Source organism: Lynx canadensis, chromosome C1, assembly GCF_007474595.2.
Source record: "Lynx canadensis isolate LIC74 chromosome C1, mLynCan4.pri.v2, whole genome shotgun sequence".
In the NCBI taxonomy this organism is placed as follows: domain Eukaryota; kingdom Metazoa; phylum Chordata; class Mammalia; order Carnivora; family Felidae; genus Lynx; species Lynx canadensis.
The window spans coordinates 74,528,078-74,548,628 of NC_044310.1; the positions used below are offsets into that span (position 1 = coordinate 74,528,078).

At 38.7% G+C, this 20,551-nt stretch overlaps 2 long non-coding RNA genes across 2 annotated transcripts in view; one reads left to right on the top strand and one right to left on the bottom strand.

Moving 5' to 3' along the window:
* Positions 1–20,551, bottom strand: part of LOC115521222 — a 97,414-nt gene that overhangs the window by 13,674 nt on the left and 63,189 nt on the right. The gene's annotated exons all lie outside the window — the stretch shown is intronic.
* Positions 1–20,551, top strand: part of LOC115521224 — a 56,995-nt gene that overhangs the window by 10,865 nt on the left and 25,579 nt on the right. Inside the window, exons 4-7 of the long non-coding RNA XR_004343977.1 lie at positions 12,372–12,423; positions 12,524–12,623; positions 13,171–13,236; positions 13,946–14,016. This is a non-coding gene — a long non-coding RNA (uncharacterized LOC115521224). The remainder of the gene's footprint in view (positions 1–12,371; positions 12,424–12,523; positions 12,624–13,170; positions 13,237–13,945; positions 14,017–20,551) is intronic.

Here is a 20,551-nt window from a genome sequence, read left to right on the forward strand (position 1 = left end):
AAAAGAAATATTCCAAGAAGAGTGTTTTTTAATAGTTTGCTAAAGTAAGTTGCCCTCAGAAATATTTATACCTATATACATGGCAGCCTGCAATGGCTCTTTACTCCAGAATGGGACCATAAGTCACAGGACTGGCTTTGTGTAAGCCAATGCTTAGAAGGTTGGTCAAAAAATGTCGTATCCTCTGCCAAAGTGCTGCCTCTATCTTGAATATCAGATGGCCCATCCTCATCATACAATATTACACAATCATCCAATAATGGGACTACCAGCCCCCTCTTTTGTCTTTCACTGACATCTTATATGGAAGAAAAATAGTTTGGCAATCTATTTTACGCATCCATGTCAAACTCACACTGCCAAATGTACTGTTTATTGCAGCTAATGGGCACCCAGAGATGTTTGCTTTCTTGGTGAGCACTTGACACCTCTTGATTCTTGGGCACTTTTGGAATGTTTCCTGTCTGCTGCACATGTCCAAGAGCCTGAGTCAGGGCATTTTACATGAGTTAAAAGTCCTACTGATGTCAACAGAATGTTTGACATGAGTGTAAGATGTATCACTAAGGCCATCTCAGAACTTTTCAGGGCATTGCAAGTACAGATTAAGAAGACAACACCTGGCATTTTCTCACCTGTGTGTCTTAGGATCAATGTTCTGCATATTTTGCCCAATTTCTCAATCTGTGCATTGAAGTTAATAATAAATGTACCAAAGCATTTTAAGCTTTTGGGGGAGAGTTTGAGAAGTACATAGAAATGCTATTCTATACAAAAGCAATAATAATAGCAATAATAGCTTCCATTTATGATATGGAATAAGCATTTGACACCTGATTTCATATGTGTAACAATTCTAAAAAATGGGTTTTATTATTTTTTGTCATATTTTTTTAATTAAGGGTTCAAAGAGCATAAGAAACTTGGCTAAGTTCATATAGTAAATGATTCAAGGCTGAAGTGGCAAGTTGTTCTTCGTGCTTATCAGATCTGGGGGTAATACGGACCCAGGGTTAGATCCTCATCACGAAGCGTGTCATGTTTTATTTCTATGTCTGCCCTTTCCTACAGTCATCAGAAAGATTCCTGGTTTCAAAAATATGAATTTATCTGTTGCCTTTTCTCAGTATCTTCATGGCTACAAATGTTTTCTCCTCCTTATAACAGTAGGTGTTGTGGATTTCTTTGTTTTTGTGTTTGTTTTTCTCAAAAAAAAATGAAGAAGAAGAAATGGAGAAACACTCACAACATGTTTATATCTGCAAATAAAGCTAAATTGAATTGGTAATAAATGGCCTCTCAAGCATTATTTTCATTTGCTAGTGCTGCACCTAATGACTGACAATTTCCTCATCTTTATTCTCAAACAAGCTCAATGGCATTGGGCATTCTTTGCTTTGTGTCAAAGAAAGACAAAGTCGGGAATTTGCTTTATTTAATTGTCAAACTGATTTTTCAAGATTGGCAATTTGTATTCACACCTTGATATTGTTTGGGAACTCATCAGGGGCCTTAGTTACACCAAACAGGGTGAGAACACAAAAGCAAAGAACTATAAACTGTTTGTGTCACTAGTCATGTTCCCAATATGTCATGTAACAAACTGGATCTTTGCCAGCTAAATATTTAAAGTCATCCTTGAAACTTTCTCCTTAGACTATTGTTTGTGATTTTCCCCTTTCTTTTTGCCAAACCTTTTGAAAAATAAAAAGTCACTAGTGTTTAAGTAGAGTAATTTTCCAACCCTATCTACCTCTGGAGGCCTATAACCCTGATGAGTGAAACTGGTAAATGCTAACCCTTCTTTGGAATCTCTCCTTGAGCCCACCAGAATTCAAGGCTGCTTTTTGAAGAAAGGAAAATCAGTATGGAAAGCTCTCTGAGCACGGTGATCCATATGAAAAGAGATGACCACACCCTTTCTCTCCTTCTTTTGCCATTTTACTCCTTTGTTCTCAAAGTACAGCTAGAAAATGAATAAGGTCTGAGGGTCTAATGTATAACATGGCGACTATGGCTGATAACACTGTATTGTATAATAGAAATGTGCATGTGCACACGAGAATAGAACCGAGATATTCTCACCAAAAAAAAAAAAAAGTGATATAATCGATGTGTATTAACTCAATGGGGGGAATTATTTCACAACCTATACATTTATTTTTATATAATATATACAAATATAAAATTATGTATATAATATATACAAATACAAAATTATATAAAATATAAATATACAAAAATATAAAATGAATTAAAAATTAAAATGTACAGGGGCGCCTGGGTGGCTGAGTTGGTTAAACGTCTGACTTTGGCTCAGGTCATGATCTCTCGGTTTGTGAGTTCAGGCCCCACATGGGGCTCTGTGCTGATAGCTCAAAGCCTGGAGCCTGCTTCGGTTTCTGTGTCTACCTTTCTCTCTGCCTCTCTCTCTCTCTCTCTCCCTCTCTAAAATGAATAAACATTTAAAAATAATACTAATAAAATAAAATGTAGAAAATATTAAATATTGAAATATATTGAAATATTAAAATATATCAATATATATTAATAGGTATATAAATCATCAAAGTGTAAACATCTTATCGTTTTATTTGTCAATTATACCTCAATAAAACTGGGGAAAAAATAAAAAGAAAGACCTGATTGACCATTGCTGGCATTGCCAGTCTGAAGATGGAAGGGCCATAAAAAAGGAATGGAGGGTGGCTGTCAGCAACCATAGCAGCCCCTGCTGACAGCCAGCAAGGAAACCAAGACCTCAGTCCTACAACTGCAAGGAACTGAAATTGGCCAACAACCCAAAGAGCTTGGAAGTGAATTTCTTCCAGAGTTTCCACATAGAAGTCCATCTTAGCTGAAATCTTGATTTCAGCCTTTGTAATACCCAGAGCATAAAACCCAGTTGAGCCTATCTGGACTTCTAATGTACAGAGATAAAAAAAATTGTGGGGGGCGCCTGGGTGGCGCAGTCGGTTAAGCGTCCGACTTCAGCCAGGTCATGATCTCGCGGTCCGTGAGTTCGAGCCCCGCGTCAGGCTCTGGGCTGATGGCTCAGAGCCTGGAGCCTGTTTCCGATTCTGTGTCTCCCTCTCTCTCTGCCCCTCCCCCGCTCATGCTCGTCTCTCTCTGTCCCAAAAATAAATAAACGTTGAAAAAAAAAAAAAAAATTGTGTGGTTTTGCATCTCTGTGTTTGTGGCAATTTTAACATCCACAATAGAAAGCAAATAAAAGGACAACAGAGTATTTGCCTTCACATTATTAAAAATAAACATTTATAAAGAGTGTAAATGTAAAAGAAAGTTTGATTTGCAACTTTTTAAACTTAGATAAAGCAGTCTCCTCTATTGTTTGTATAATGTGTGGGGAGAGGGGCAGGGGTAGGGGTTGAAAGTCTGGCAGAGATGTATCCTAGAAATTAACATTGAACATTACCCAGGGAAGTTGAGTCACTCAACCAGCGTTTGAGTCACTCAACCGCTATACACAAGGAATCATTGCATTGCAAAGGAGATTGAGATTAATCAGACAGAGTCCCTAGTAATAGATCCAGTAAGTAATAGAAAAATAAAATTAAAAGTGAGAAATGCTATAGTTTCTATAGGTAAAAGTGCCATGGTGAGATAGCAAGGAACTGAAGACAATTAGGATAATTTAATCAATTGTCAAGCCTTTTCCATTATTTCTCCTTAATACCACTTGAATCCATCACAGTTTTTACCTTTTGCTGTCCAAATTACCACTTCCCGGCATCAGTCCAGGGCCATCTGGGGCTAGATTTCTGCCACAGCCTGTAAACCAGCTTCCTGCCATCCCTCCACCATCACTCAACTCATTATCTACTCAGAGACTAGAGTGTTACTTCTAAAGTGTGACTCAGATCATGTCACTCTTCTCTGTACTATTTTTCAATAGCCTCTCATTGTCTTTACATAATTTCCAAACTCTTTAAAATGGCTCACATGGCCTTCCATGACCTGGCCCCTGCCCTGTCCAGCTCTATTTCTTACAACACATTCACCAAACCTTCTGCTCCAATGACACCAAACATTGAAGTTATCTGAACATTCATGTTCTCTCTTCTTTGGGAACTTGGGACTCTTATCCTTGGCCCATCCTACCTAGGTAGCTTCTGCCATTCCTCAAGCCTCAGTTCAGGCTTGAAGTCCTCTTCAGCCCTTCAGGCCCAGAAATGAGTACACTTTCATGCACAGACTTTCCTTCCTGATTTGTACTTGCCTGTTTACTTGTCTTTCTTCTCCTCTACAGTGTAATATCCTTGGGGCCAGAGACCACATATTACTCCCCTTTATATCTCAAAAATTAGAGCAGTAGGCATTCAGTAAAGATAGATATACTGATAGACATTCTGGAAGCCAATGCAAGTGTCAAGAAGTCAAAAGAGTCAACAGTGTTAAAAGCTGAGAAAATGTTGGGGATGGTGGCTGGTTCAGTCAAAAGAAAAAGCGACTCTTGATCTCAGGGTTGTGAGTTTGAGCCCCATGTTGGGCTAGAAATTACCAAAAAAATAAATAAATAAACAAACAAAAACAAACAAACAAACTGAGAAAGTGTTGAAAATTGGAAACAGGCGTTAGATTTAGCAATAGGGAAGTCATCAGTAATCTTAGCAAGATCAGGTGGTTCAATGGGATAAGAAGAGAGTGGGGGCTGAGGAAGTAGAGACAGTGTTATCAAAGTGCTTCAGAGTTCAGGAGAATGTCTGAGACCCCCTTCTGTGGTAAAAAAAAAAAAAAAAAAAAAAGGCCAAACTTCGGCCCACCAGATATGATTAGGGACCCAGAGTACATGAGAGCTACAACCAGGGAAAACACAGAAGATTAAATTTGAGGACACAGAAACAGTTCTCTAAAGGCAGGGTTAAAAACAAGGAAATAGCAGACAGGGATGATGAGCTAGGAAAGGGAGAACAAGTGGGCAAGAGCTCCCAGGTGATTACCTGAGATAGGTGTGGCCTTTGCACCTAATCCCCAGTGTCCAGTGAATTCAGAGGGGGGGGCTGCAGGTGGAAAAGAGAGTTGGCTGCACACAAAGGGCCAAGTGTGGACAAGACAAGAAGGGAGGTGGGGGAGGTTAGGTAGTAGTAGATGGTGATCGTGTCCATAGGCTGAGAGAGGGAACCAGGGGAGAGGGAAAGAAAGAGGCTGACGTGTAGAGGAGAGGCCAGAGAGATGGAATCGAATGCATCTGAAAGGTTAGTATCGAAGGAAGGTAAAACCCTCTTCCCTCAAGACTGAGGGAGAAATGGCTAAAATATATGTGCTTCTGTAGGTGAGTCTGCAGGTAGAAGCATGGAAATTCCAAGGAGACTGCTTAGAAACTGCTACATTCTCTGTAAATTATGAAGCAGGGCTAAAGGCTGTGAATGAGAAGAATAACACAGTTTAAAAGGTTGAGAACAGCTGCCTCATGAGGAATACTAGAGGAAGCCAACCAGGGACAAGTAAGAGGATTGCTAAGTTGCATTGAGAGCCCAGCTGAAGTCAGATAATTAAAGAATAATTATATTTTTCTGATTTTAATTTCCATACACATACAGAAATGCTGTCCCAGCCTGCGTATGTTCCCACTTCCATGAGAGAAAGAAACTGAGTTAAAAAAGAAAACCTGATTGAACTATCTTTTATCTGTTTCTGAATTAAATAGTTTTGAAGTTATCTGTGGTTGATTTCCAAATATTGGAAGATCGAGAATTTTTGTCAATCACAACCCTATCTATTTTCTGCTTGTGTGTGTGCTTCTACCTTTTCACATTTGGTTAAAAAAAAATTACAGGTGGGGGGAAAAACATCAGCCAACAGGGTTTTGCAGATCACACAGCCCCATGCAATTAAGGCACCATTGTTAATTTTCAAATTGTCATAATCCATTTGAGAATTTAAGACAATTCAAAAACAATTATGACTGAATGAAAAGTGAATTGGGCATCAACTGAGATGAAATTCAGCCCAGAGAAACAAATGTGAGGAAAAAAAACCTAGAATAGAAGGAGAAGGAGAAGCATATGGAAGTGACTGATTGGGTAGGGATGGTCTGTAAAGACCAAGGTTACTTGACAAAAAGATGGTAGGGGTTTGTTTTACACTGAATGAAATTTAGTTATTTTGCTAAGTGCAGCATATCTGGCTTTTTAATGTTAAGTTGCATAGTAAATATGTTGAAGCCTACCCAGATGCACATGGCTATAACCATATATTGTTTACCTAAGACTATCGTACAGCAGCAAATAAACAAAGCCAGTCCCCAACAGACATTATGGAGCAGTTTGCAGAGAATCAGAATTTCAACTTCTTATTCTGATTCTATGAAGGGATTAATTTGTGAGGCATGTAAATGAAAAATTTTGCCCTAAATCTACAAGTTTAAATCATCACATCTTGTGTCTTTTGTTTCTGAATTTGAAATAAATGTAGGTGGCAGGATTATCTTCATCAACAAACAACATAAAAGCACCCTGGAAATTCTGTCTGGATGACTACATTAATGTGTCCCGAATGAATTTTTATTTTTAAGTTTTTATCTCTGAAATCTTACATTCCACCCAAGCAAATAGGCCCATGTAAGAAGAGTCCAATATTATTGCATTATGGCTCCTGTCATTGTAAATTCCTCCTAAACCTTTATTCTCCACCAAGCTATTTCCTACTATTCCAATCTTTAGTCTATGCCTTTTTTAAAGGTATTAGCCAAGATTCATCTCCAGTCCCATGCCTTCCCTGATAAATCACATCCCATCATGATCCTTCTCATGCTTTGAATTCCCTCTGAAATCATTCATTTATTCACTCACTCATTCATACATCATTATGCATTTACCATATGAGACCCCGATAGCATCAAGTTCAGTGTTCTCTATGCAATCAAAGTGTATCTATTCTATGCTTCCTTTGGGGCCCTGCACCTATGCTAGGCACCATAAAGTTTACAGAAAGAAGAATATGTAATTATCTATTTTTTTTCAGAAAGATTTAAAGCAACTGGCTGTTTAAAACACATTAGAATACAGTAACATAGTCCACAAAATAAAAGAAAAAATTGAGTAATAAAGAGATAAAGAAAATTATATTAGAACTTTCCCCTGAGTTTCCGGCAGCTAAAAAAAAGGGAAATTAAATGGATCATAAAGCTCTCATTCTCTAATAAAAGAAATGCTACTACTAAAAAAAGATTCTAAGTTGAGCAAGGATGACAAAAACATGGCAGTGTTGGTTCGATACTGACACAAACTCAGAATCCCTCTTTACATAGCATTCCCGTGAGCAACTACTCATTCATCAGAGTGGCCATTCAAAATAAATCCTTTTACCGTTTTTTATACAAATGATGTTCTTTTCCTTCAAGAAATTTGCCATTTAAAAAATAATCATAAAGCAAGGTAAAAATTGAAGAACATTTTAGACCTAAACTGTGTGATGCTAACTTATTAAGTCTTCTCCTTCTTTGTACCCCCAATAGCACCAGGTCTAGTCCTCGCCCAGAATGAGGGTAGAAAAACCTGCACCTGATTGACTTAGAATGCAGTATAAATTCAAAGAAGGAAGACCCTGGTAGTGAGAAATCTGCCTTGAAGAGTGACAACTGAAGCCAAGCCTTAAAGATGAGTGTTTGCTGAATGAGCAAACTAAAATTTTGAGTCGGTTAACGTTTTGAATAGATTTTCTTTAAATCATAAGCAACTTATTGAATCTCTACTCTTATTTAGTGACTTCTCCATTGAAAGTGCATTTTCCAATAATCCTTTGTTCATCTCATACTGCCCCCTGCATTCTTCTCCTTTCAGGCTTTAATACATCAAAAATCCATGGGGAACAAGTCAGTTTATTAGCCTCTATTAATCACCAACCCAAGAAGTTAAATGGGCACTTTGTTGATGTCCTCAACTTTATCTTCTTGAGATCCCAACAGGTTTTGTGTCATCTAAAAAAGGAGAGGTTCCTTGTAACGTTACGAGTTCAAGGAGCAGAAAGACCATTTTAGTTGCATCAGTAATCCAGTCAACAGCACCTATTAGGTTTGTCTGCTAAATCATCCTTTCGTATTTTAACCACAAAAATGAATCATTCTCATTTCCTCCTGTTGCTGGTAGTTAGAGTTGCAATATGCAAAAGCCTATATGCCGTAGACCCCCTCAAATCAGTAAGTACTCAAAATTGTGTGCAAAATATGAATAAAATATTGATTTCATTAAAAATGTTAAGGACTACTTAATTCAAAAACATTTTATATGTTTGCATATTTATTTCTGAATTTGCATATTTGTTTGCATATAACTTGTAAAGATGAATGTTATTATACTTTAAAATCATTTATAAATTGTAACTAAGAATGTTGTATGAATTTTTAAAACTGCCAAATTCTCAAGTACCACTAATTATAAAAGTGTCATGTAAAGTACACTGGAGCAGACCTCATATTGAAAAAATATTGAGATCTTGACAAATAGAAAAGCAGAATTATTAACTGTGCTTGCTGATTAAATGATACCTGAGGCAAGCGAAACTTAAGTGACACTCTGTGCTTTTCCAAAGCATCCATTTACCTTCACTGAATTATGATGAGAAACTCATGTTCCTACCCTAGACAAAATATTTTGCCTAACGCCTCCATATCATCCCCACATTTAAATGTGAGCCTCTGAGAACTATTCCACGTCTAGCTGCACATTTCTAAAAAAACGACAAAGAAAGGAAATAAATAAGGATCACAATAAGCAGTAAGGCTACTTGGCAGGTACTCTGTGTCAAATGAGGTGAGCTGAGAAGATCTGACTGTGCACTAATTGGATTTGTAAAATGTTTCAGAGCCATTTAAAAAACACTTACACAAGGTCAGATCTGAACTGGTTTCCAAAAAGAACCACAGAGAAGAATGAAATGTCCAAGTAATTACACTGGACATGTAGATCTCACACTCTCTCTATTAAATTGGGGCATGAAATTGGACCTTTTAAGAGTACAGTAGGTCTTGCATGATTTTCTACATTTTCAATAAAATGTTATTATCCTAAGCACAGATAATGCCATAGATAGCAGTGGCTGCTCACGTATTGTTTCTCCTAATTAGCAACTACTGTGAGTCAATTCTTTTCAAAAGTTTGAAAGAGTCGCAGCATATTGAAAACTGACGAGTCGACTTCAGCTTATTACGTCATCTATAGTCTTGCCAACAGAAAGAGACATTGCTACCAGTTCGTCCTCCTCCACCACCACCATGCCCCTGTCTCTATTAGTTTGGGTTGATTTCTAAACGTCTTAATACAGAAAATAATTATGCTAAATTATTCCATGTTGTTATATTATCAGTGTCCTATCTGAATCCAATACTAATATATTAGAGATAAAGTCGACATTGAAATAACAAGTAGCTCTTAAAGTTCCATGCATCTTAAGTAGCATTTACTGTGCTGGCAGAACAGAACTTAGATCTCGAAAATAATTGATATTAAAAGACAAAAGTAAACAAATTAGATTGTAAGTTTGTTTTTTCCCCTGGGTATTAATCAGCCCTAGTAAACCTTGTATTGTACTCTTCAAATCTGTGTTAATCAGAATTAGGTTTTGAAACGCAAAAGGAAAAAATTGTCTCCCTCTGGTGGGGAATATAACAAGTTTTTCTTTATTTCCTTTTTGTTGTTGTTGTTCATTTTTTCCCCCTACAGTCAATGTCAGATAAGTTTCCCGATGCTCTAAAAGAGTACTCTTGAAAAACAAGATTTTATCATCTTTTGAACATGGCCAACACTCAGGAAATCCATATCAAAGATGATCTTTACTTCTTTCACTTTTTCTCTGAAGAAAATAAAAGGATAAAAGAAGGAAAATATAAAACCAGCAGCAAGAAGCAGGAAAGCTTCATATTTATATGAAATATCCAGCTCCTGATTGGATTGGGTTGCAAAATATCACTTTAGAACCTGTAGTTTTGAATTAATGCTACTGAATAAGTAGTTTCAGAAAAGGAAAAATCATAGAAAGCCCCCTTCCCCCTCCACCAGATCATCTGCCAAGAGTTCACTGGCCTTTTTCCTCTCTCTGTGACCCTGAAACACTTTCTCATTACATCACCTGTGATTTTGTTCATATGTTAGTCTCTTCAGTAAGACTATGGGTCCCTCAGGGTAGCACTACACTTTATGTATCTCCAGGTCACCAGTGTTCAGCTTGGTATTTCGCACCAAGTAAAATTTACCACTGTACCAGGCAGCGTCCAAAGCTTTGGGCATAAACCATGGGCAAGATCCACCTGGTCCCTGCTTTGATGAAATTACAATATAATGGAAAATAATGGATTGATCTAAAGTACACTTTACCATAGAAGCTATATATTAATAGTAGTCACCAGCCACAAAAACCTACTTAATTCTATTGTAGCTTGAAGTGAATTAAAATTCCCCTTTAAGTAGATTCATGCCTAAAAGTTCTATAGGGTTATTCTCATTATAATGTGTAGAAAGATTTTTTGAGGGGCACCTGAGTGGCTCAGTCAGTAAGCATTCAACTTCAGCTCAGGCCATGATCTTACCGTTCATGGGTTGGAGCCCCACGTCAGGCTCTTTGCTGACAGCTGGGAGTCTGGAGCCTGTTTCAGATTCTGTATCTCCCTCTCTTCTCTCTCCCTCCCACACTCACACTCTGTCTCTCTCAAAATTAAATAAACATTAAAAGAAAGAGAAGAAAGAAAGAAAGAAAGAAAGAAAGAAAGAAAGAAAGAAAGAAAAGAAAAATTTGAGCTAGAAGTTTTGTACACCTGGATCTATTCATCAACAAACATTTATCAAGTACCTTCTATGTGTCAGACACTGTGCCAAGCCATGGAAACACATTCTGATCAAGAGGCCAGATTATAAGGAAATTAAACAAACAAACAAACAAACAATAAGTTGAAGGTAGCTTGTTATTTGTGCTATGAGGGGAAAAAATAAGCCAACAGAGGAGGGGTATAGTAATCAGGGCTCAAGCAGGAAATCAATTTTATACTCAATGGGGAAACTGAAGAGAGGTTAATAAAGGTACTGTTTAAATGGTGTGGGGAGTATAAGATAAGCCAATAAGGAACAGTGAAGTACCTTCACTAATAAAAAGTGGGACTAATAAAAAGTGGGAGCCAATACTAAGCCTAGGTCGAATGGACAAAGGAATGGAGCAGTTACCAGAACCCAAAGAGAAAGCTATAACTGAAGGAGGGTCTCCCATAGGAACTGTGGCTTTTAGTAGTGAACACAGCCACCAATGGCTTATAGTCATATTGCCAGGCCACCATGATAATAAATGCACTGACCTCAATTTCCTCCTGCCTACCAACACCCTTGCCAAGTCTCCCATTGGCCAAACCCAACCCAGAAGTCAGGGGGCAATGGAACCTACTGATATTGTCCTTAAAGGTCGACTCACTGGAGCAGGTGCAAAGATGCTCTAGAAGGGCAAATGGAAAATATGTTTATAGGAAGTCATTAGGTTTATCGAACATTAGAAGAGGTGACATTGGAGCTAAAAACCTGGATACATTGTGGGGGGGTTGTTTTTGTTGTTTTTTTTTTAATGGAGACCACTGCCAAGTAGAGGTTTTGAGGCAAGAAAAATCTTGATGATCTAACTCTAGAACTAACTGGATATGTGACCTTGTACCAGTCACTTCGTATTTAGGACTATATCTGTAAGGTGGACAGGATGGACTATGATAATCTCTAAACTTCTTTTCCACTTGAGCCATTTGGGATTCTCTGATTTTCATGATTCTGCTTCCTCTTATTATCTCTCCCATGATGTTTCAATAGCATGAGCATAATTGAAAGTTTATAAATTAGGACCTACTCAGATTTTCTAAGAGTTGACAGTCCCAGAGGTGAGGAAAAGAGAAACTTAGGAATTGCCTGTACTGGTTTTACTCATAGAGTTTGGAGTAAAATCTCTGGCCCACGTATGAAGCTGATTAGGAGACCTGGCTCACGTCACAGCCAAATCTGACACCTCTTCATAGAAATATTTTAATTAAAATTATCCTGAGTACATGTTTTATTCCCTTTGAAGAATTCAATAAAGAGTATTTCCATTTTTAGTCAAAAGCCTTTATAATTCATATTTTAAAATTAGTGAAGGAAAATTCAAATGACATGGATCTTTTTCTTACAACTAACATACGTCAAGGTTTTATTGTGACAGTCACAAATGAGGTGCACTACATTAAATTATTATTCCCATCTCAACTGAATCCTTGGATGGGAATAAGATCATACGTGGGCTGATCCGTATGACTAGATCACATGACTTCATCACATTAATTAGCATAATATTTATGTACCAACTGACTGAAAACTGAAAGCTTCTTTCTTTTTATTTTTTCTTATTTTCAGGGAACCTAAACCTGGAGTTCTATGTAACATGTCAGAATTCAGAAGTAGAAAGGTAGACATTTGTCATCCCAACTTTACTCATTCATTCCCTTATTCATTCAGTCAGTATTGACTTACTAAATGCCATGCACCAATGTCTATGTGTTTAATAGTAAAGAAGGGCCAGGACCAGTCTTCATGGAGTCAAGTCATCTAGTAGGAGCTGCCACCACCAGGTGTCACTAACTCCACCCCTCACCATTCACAGCATTGGTGAGTATGGAAATGTCTTTCTAACACTGAAAAGCTTCATATTCACTTACATTTATTCAAAAATAGGTATATTTTATATGTTAGGTGAAAAAATATATACTGACACAAGTTGCTATGAATGTAGCAATTCTTTCAATAAACTTGTATTCATCCATTGAAATAGTTTCTACACATATTTGAAGGGACGTACTGCATCCATTTGGGAGACATACCAGTTTGCCCATCAACAAAATATCACATGCACATGGAATTGTGGTCCTCTTGCCATACAGCTTAACATTTTGCCCAGAAATCTACAGACTTCACGGACAAATATTCTCTGCTAAAGCCCGTGATGAACTCAAGCCAGACTGTGGTCTCCACAGTTCTGATGCACTTGCTGTATAATGCCCAAAGATTAGTACCATATGCATATAGTGTTACTCTGTATGTCACTCTCTAGCGAGGCTACTTTCTTGTCCCAAACATCTCACAGATAGTTTGTATGAAAACAGTCTCAGATGTTTTAGTTACTGCCTCTTCTATGTCCCACCACCTTCTGACTCAGGCACAACTGGATGGGAGCACAAGGAAGTCTGGAATCATCAAGGAAACCCATCCTCCTACCACAAAGGTGATATGTTTTGGACAAAGTATGTGTTTCTGATTCTCTGTTTTCCCAACCTTATCCCTGCCACCCAAAGAGACTTCTCCATTCCTCGGGTGAGTGGACTACCAACAAGTCCACTTTGCTAGTATGGCAGATATGCTCAGAGATGTCCAAATCCCAAAGGAAAACACAGCTTGATCTGCCATCAGGATACTCCACGTTGCTAGACAGTAGGTAACAAGTACCAAAGAGATATATGACCAATGTGCTGGCAGAAAAAGAGAGAAGGTAGTACTAACTGTGATGGGGGAAGAGTTTCCAGAAAGTGAATTTGATTTGGACCCGAAAGAGTAAGTATACCTTCAACTCTCACTGGAAAGAGAAAGAGGATCATCCAGGCTGGGAGAAAAGGAGAAGAGATCTGGAATACAGCAAGTGGCCTAAGGACTAGTGTTTTTTAGTATGCAACAATTATTGATTTAAGCAGGTTGTAAAGTCTGTGTTGACCATTGCTTGTAGAAAAAGAGGGCATACCAGTTGGGGAAAACAGCATCCCCAATAAAGCAGATGGAAGAAAAAAGAGGAAAAAAGGCATGATGAGGACTGAACCTCAGGCAGAAGTGATCTTTTCCTCATTCAGACCCTTTGGTGTGTTTCATTCTGCTCAAATGATATTTATCACAGACTACTTTGCCATCAGTCTTTTATGTTCTTGTCTCTTCTCTTCTGTTAGACTGTAATTAAATTCACACAGGAGCAGCAACATGACAGAGCAGAAATAGCAAAGGATTTGTAACCAAACAGGTATGTTCAAAACCTAGCACTTACGTGTATGTGACTTCAGACAAGTCTCACAGCCTCTCTTAGCATTATGGATAGCAATACTGATATCTAAGGGTTGTTTTAAAGATTGAATGAACGGGGCGCCTGGGTGGCTCAGTCGGTTGAGCGTCCGACTTCAGCTCAGGTCACGATCTCACGGTTTGTGAGTTCGAGCCCCGCATCGGGCTCTGGGCTGATGGCTCAGAGCCTGGAGCCTGCTTCCGATTCTGTGTCTCCCTCTCTCTCTGCCCCTCCCCCATTCATGCTCTGTCTCTCTCTGTCTCAAAAATAAATAAACATTAAAAAAAATTAAAAAAAAAAGATTGAATGAACAATGAAGCAATGAAGCATGTGAAGGTCTTACACACATTAGACACATAAGAAATAAGGTTCTTGTCCAATCTCACTTCCATGTTATGTCCTTGATGCTAACCTTCATTTCTTTCTTTCACATAGTTGGTGCTCATTAAGGGCTGAGTACAAAGCAGTTGCACTGCATTCCAGATCACCCCAGATTATACTGCTTTGAATAATCTGGTTTGGTTTACAGTCTTCATAAAATTTATCCAAAACTCATTTCTCAATCACCTTCAATGTCTGGCACTGCTAAGGTCTAGGACCATAACTGTATGTGTATTATGGGCCCTGCTCTCAAGGAGTTCAAGATTAGTGTGTTGTTTCCTTTGACGGCTCATCCCTATAGCAGTACCTTTAAGGAAATAAGCCAAGGGTACACTAAATGAAGCCATTAAACCTGAGTAATCCAAGAATATATTTTTAGAGGCAAGTAACTCTTTCATGAGAATGTTTTGTTAATGTCATGAGGGCTTTAGACAAAAATAATACCACAGTTAAAATCAAGACTCTTAACAGAAAGAAACTCTGAGGAAAAAAGGTTTTATTCTATGCTCATCAAATCATGTTTGATCTTATTAGTGAATCGGTCCTTTAGGTATGATATTGATGAACAGATTTAAAACTGGTTCCAGGGCATACCAAATTTTCTGGTTACATACTTTTGTATAATAGCAGTTAATAAATGTCAACTCCAAGTTGTGATCCAAGACAAGTTAACTTTATTTAAGGTAGCACCAGGCCAATCAGAAGCTTAAAGGAAAGAGGCCCAGTGACACACAGCATAGTCAGTGGCCACAGTTATCTCTCAGGGACAGAATTTTCCACTATCCTAGAGAAAGCAGTACTAAGTGAGGTATAATTATGGATAAAAACTACAACCTAAAGGTGCAGAATAGCAGGAAAAGATATAAAAACTCCAGCATGCCTTAGATAATCAAGACTAAGAGACTGTTCCATCAGAACTGAACTAGAGGGGCTCAAAGAGAAATTGTAAATGAAATCAGGGGGAAATACTCTCCCTTACACTGTCACTAAGTCCCAGTCTCTCTCCTTGGCTTCACTCTCCAAGATCCCAAACCATTCTTTTATCTTTCTCTATATCTACATGGAAAGAGTATTTCCAGAATCCCTCTTATTGGGAAGGTACCATGCAAAATGTTTCACACAAAGTGTATATTTCACTCTATAGTTACTCTAGGAATTAAGTGCTGTTGTTAGCTCCATTTTACAGATGAGGAAATCAAGACCTAGGAAAAGTCTTCAGGTTCACACACAACTCAGTGTAATAGCTGGGACATGAACTCACATCTATCGGATGACAGAGTCTGTGCTTCTCAGATTATTCAAGTTAACCCCCCTCAAACAGGTTCTTAAATTTTAGAAATTCATTAAGTGTTTCTTCAACTTTCATTCATTAGATGCTCTTGAAAATGAAAATTCCTTTTAGACCTGAGGGAATGCATCTCTGATGGTAAGATTTCCACTCAGGTCCAGTGACAACCAGAGGCCAGAGAGGCAAGGTGTACAATAGAAAACCAGCCTAGGTGAACACAAATCATACCCCATAGGTGGCTAATAGGCCAAGTCATAGGGCTACATGTGAGTAAGAAAGAAAATGTTTATGAACTTGCAACAGAGCCTCAAGGTGGTATGGTTGAAGGAGAATGATAAGGTCAGAAAAAACTGTCTTAACTTCAAGAAAGGGAAATAAGATGGGGATACACTTTTGAATGGGATGAGAACTGGTTGTAGTGGTGACAGGTTTTCCTCCTCCCTAAAATATAGTCCCACGACTATACTATTCATGAGTATAAATGTTGTCTAGGTTATTCCCAGTTTAAGAAAAAAAGCAATTGACCATATCCTTTTCACCATTTTAATGTTGAGCTATTATAATCTCACATTCCAGTGGCCTTCTAACTGCATGGTTATAGTCTCCTTACACTTACTCTGAAATTGTTTTTCCATTGTTATCTTACATTATAGTCGCATCGTAATGTCATGTTTAAAGGTTCCCCATACACTTGTAATGAAATCGTTTTGCAGTTCAGAATGGCATCATATTGGCACTTTAAGCAGGGTATCCATCACCCTGTATTGATAGTTTTCACAACAAAACACCCTATTTTAGTGACTGTGAAAGTAAATAGCTGTTGCCAGTGATCTGTTCTTCCATTTCAAACTTAAATGGTCTCATCTGTTTTATTTTACCTTGCAATTTTCACACCCACTGTGGTATGGGCCAAATTTATACTGTTTGCTTTCAAATGAGGACTGTCATTCCATCGGCTCATAAATGTGTGTATGATGAGCCACTTATCTGTTTTGGTTTGGCCTTTGTGCTGTAGATAATTCCTTACAGTCTGATAATCAATATAGTTTGGCCACCCCATCTGCAAGGCTAATGCAGATAAGTCTTCCGCTAATTGAAATCTACAGGGAAATTATTTGGTGAATGTTTTCGAATCAAACTAACTGAACATCCAAAAGTTAAGTAGGTAATTACTTCATTCCACAATAACACCAAAAAAAGAACTCTATTTCCAAACAGCCGCACACGAAAAATGTTGAGTAGTGTTTTAAGGCAAAGGCTCAAGGACAGAAAATTTGAGAAGAACACATGCGGTATCGTTATAATTATTACCAAGAATCGGGCATCTTTATGTAATTTTTTTAAAGTGCCATCATCACCTGTGGGTGGTTAAACTTTGAGAGGTTAACAATTTGATTTAAATCTCCGCTTCAGAAATTAAATGTTACCCAACCCAAGTCTAATCCAAACTAACTCTCACTTGGAAGTCGGCCAGGGCGGGCGCAAGTCTCCTGACAATAGGCTTCACTTTTGAGATCTTTCTATTCCCTGCTGTTAAAAGAGCCATTACTGCCTCCTACACAACTCTTCCACAGCTGTTTTCACGTTTCTTCACGTGTCCAGCCAGAAGTCGGAGGAGCAAAAAGAGAATAAAAGCGATACATGTTGACAAGAAAAGATTTCTGCCAGCATTTTCATACTCAAAGAAATTTGGCATTCAGTTGGAGCTGGGAGCAAAGCTTCAGATAAGCCTTTATTTTATACAAAACTGCTTCTCAAGTCTTTAGGAGTTAGCACAGATAATGAGGATGACGCAGCCAGCAGATCAGTGGGGCCCAAGTGTTAAACACTGTAAATCCACTTGTTTCAGGCATTTGTGCCTGAGCTACTGCTTGAATACATTTTCTGTCAGGAAGGAAGCAGAGACAGCCACAGCCATGATTTTGGTTCTTGGATGATCCAAGGTGCCCAAGAAGTGACAGTAGATTCTTTAACATATCTCCCCCCAAATGTGAATTTGCTTTATGTAAAAAAAAAACAAAAAAACAAATATATGTGCTCTCGTTCCAAGAGAATGTGGCTTGAATTGGAAAACCAAACAAAATATGAGATAGGGTTAAGGATCACTCCACAGTGTCCAGACCAAATGCCACCATCTCAGTATGAAGCCCTCCTGATTCTCATTTCGATGCATTCAGAATGAACCCAAAGAGGACCATGCATATTCGAATGACCACACATGAAAAACTTGAATGCAGTTTTAAGATATAAACTTAATTATAGGCAGCTGAGCACTGCCTGAGAAAAGCTCCTATAACCTTGCAGAAGGGCATCACTACACGTATTCACGGTCTCTGAATTTCTCTGCCTTCAGGCTCTGATAAGCATTTTATCACCTTATAATCAGCTCCTTCTCTTCCTCCTGAATGTAACTGTGAATTCCAGACCTTCTCCAGTCTCCCTAGAGGCTCAGCCCTGTACCTCTCACTCACAGCAGTCCACATTGCCTCCCTCCTCATTGGGAAAATGGAATCCACAGGCATGAGCTCACCCTCTGGCTTTCCACGCCACTATGGCCACCACAGCCAAGTGTGTCAGTGGCCACACACATTGACACTTTCCCTCAGTCTCAGAGAATGAGATGACTTTACCTTTAAGACTCATCTCTCTTCTTTGAGACCTCATTTAATGAGTGAAACTCTCACTTATATCTCGAATTAAGCTCCTCTCTCTCCTCTTTTGCCTATAAACTCCCATTATTTGAAAAAGAAAATCTACCTCGATTCTCTATCTCTCTCATCCCCATATCTCCCTCAGCTACGGCCCAGCCTCTCTCCCCTCCCCACCGTATTTCCAGCTGAACTTGTCAAAACACCAATATCCATTCATTTCTGGTCAGGGCTCCATTGCAATGTCTTCCAAACCCTCCTTCCCACCAGAACTTCCCTCGTTTCAGTAGTCTTCTTTCTGTATTTCATTGCCACAGCAAATTATGTTGATCATTACTTCCTTCTTAATGGAACTCTATCCTCTCTTGACAGCAATTCCACCATCCTCTCCTGACTTTCTTCATTCCACTCTGACTATCCCTTCTCTCCTTTTGATGTGGGCTCCCCTTCCTCTGCCTACCCTTTCCATGGTGTTTCTTCACCTTCTGAATGCTATTCCTCCCCTGCCCTTCCATATCCTCTTCCATCCTTGTGACTCCAACTACCTCATAAAAGGGATGTGTTCTCTGTCCCCAGCACTGACTTCTTCCCTGATTTCATATTATACATATAACTACCTCTTAAACAACCCTACCTGGATGTCCCATAGACATCATAAACAGCACGTCCAAAATAGTGTGTTCCATCTTCTCTCAAATCCATCTCATCCTCCTGTATTCTCTTTCTACATTGGTATCACCCCAATCCCTGGAGACACCCAAACTAGAAATATAGGAACCACCCTTGACTGACCCCTTCATTCTCTACATTAACCAAGTATTTCTGACCTAATTAAAATTCTGTTGAATACCATATCCTCCTCACCATTCCTACTGCCACTTCCTTATTTAAAGCCCTGGTAATCAGAAGCCCATCCACTTAGTACTTCCCCCATCTGTCTCCCGTTAGTTAGCCTTGTCACCTTCAAATGATCTTCCACAGAACAACCTTTTTTCTCTGCCTAAAGAAAATCTAATCATATCATTTCCCTTCTTAGAAATTCTTAAATGACTCCCTCAGCCATAAGATGTTTTGCAAGCTCCTTCACATTTCCTACTTTGTCTTAAAGAGCTTGCCCCTGCTGACCTCCCCAGCTTCATCTCTCACTTCTCCCTGACTCACATTTTATGGCCCAGGAACACCAAACCTTTCACAGTTTCTTCAAATACCACACTGCTTCACACATCCATGACTTTACTTGCACTCTAGGGAAAATCCCTAGGGTCCTCTCTCTAAGTTGACTTTGATCTATAGATCAAGCAACATATTTATTGAGCTTTTTGGAAGATACACTCAAATTACCTCAGTGAAAGGGCCTTTATTGTAACATAACTGGAGAAGTAAGCGACCAGAAACCCTCTAAAGGCAGCATAGAACCAGGTTTGTGGGAGAACTGAAATATCATTCCAAGTACAGCCACAACTCGAGTAGGATTACTCCTAGAACACTCCACTATCCTCACAGTTTCTCCTCCAGAAGATGCGTCTATTGCTTATGGCTCAATTGTTCCACCATTTCAGTGACCCAGTTTTTTGCTTCAGTGCTTCTGCCGTGACTGATTTGTTTACTATCACTATATTATGGCTTCTCTCTACTCTTCTTTTTAGCCCATAGGGGCTTACTGCCTTCTCATCTGTACGTCTTTCTGCTTTTACCACTCTCCTGCCTTACCATTTTCTATATGATTAGGATATAAACTTCTCATAGAGAGGATCAGATTGGTTGGCCAGATGCCATCTGTATAGGTACCATAGATACTTCTTTGGGCAGCACTGTCCCCTTTGCCTATTTTATAGGTGTAAAGTGTCTTTTCCTGGGTGTGAGAGTCACAAAGAGAAATTATGAAGATTTCTGAGGAAGTTACCACCAAGAAGATTGTAGATATACGTGTACCCTGAGACCTCTCAGAAGGAGATAATATGATTGGCAGGAACTCTCTTTTTAAATCCTTATAATTACACCATCACAATAATTCCACTTGTTAAGCAACTACTATGTGACAAATACTTTACAGACATTATTTTTCATTCTTACCAAAAGGCTGGAAGACAGCCACTGTTAACACTTTGTTGAGTATCAACAGGTATAGTGAGCATGCTCAAGACTGCACAAATGACCTAATAAATGATAACATAATTCA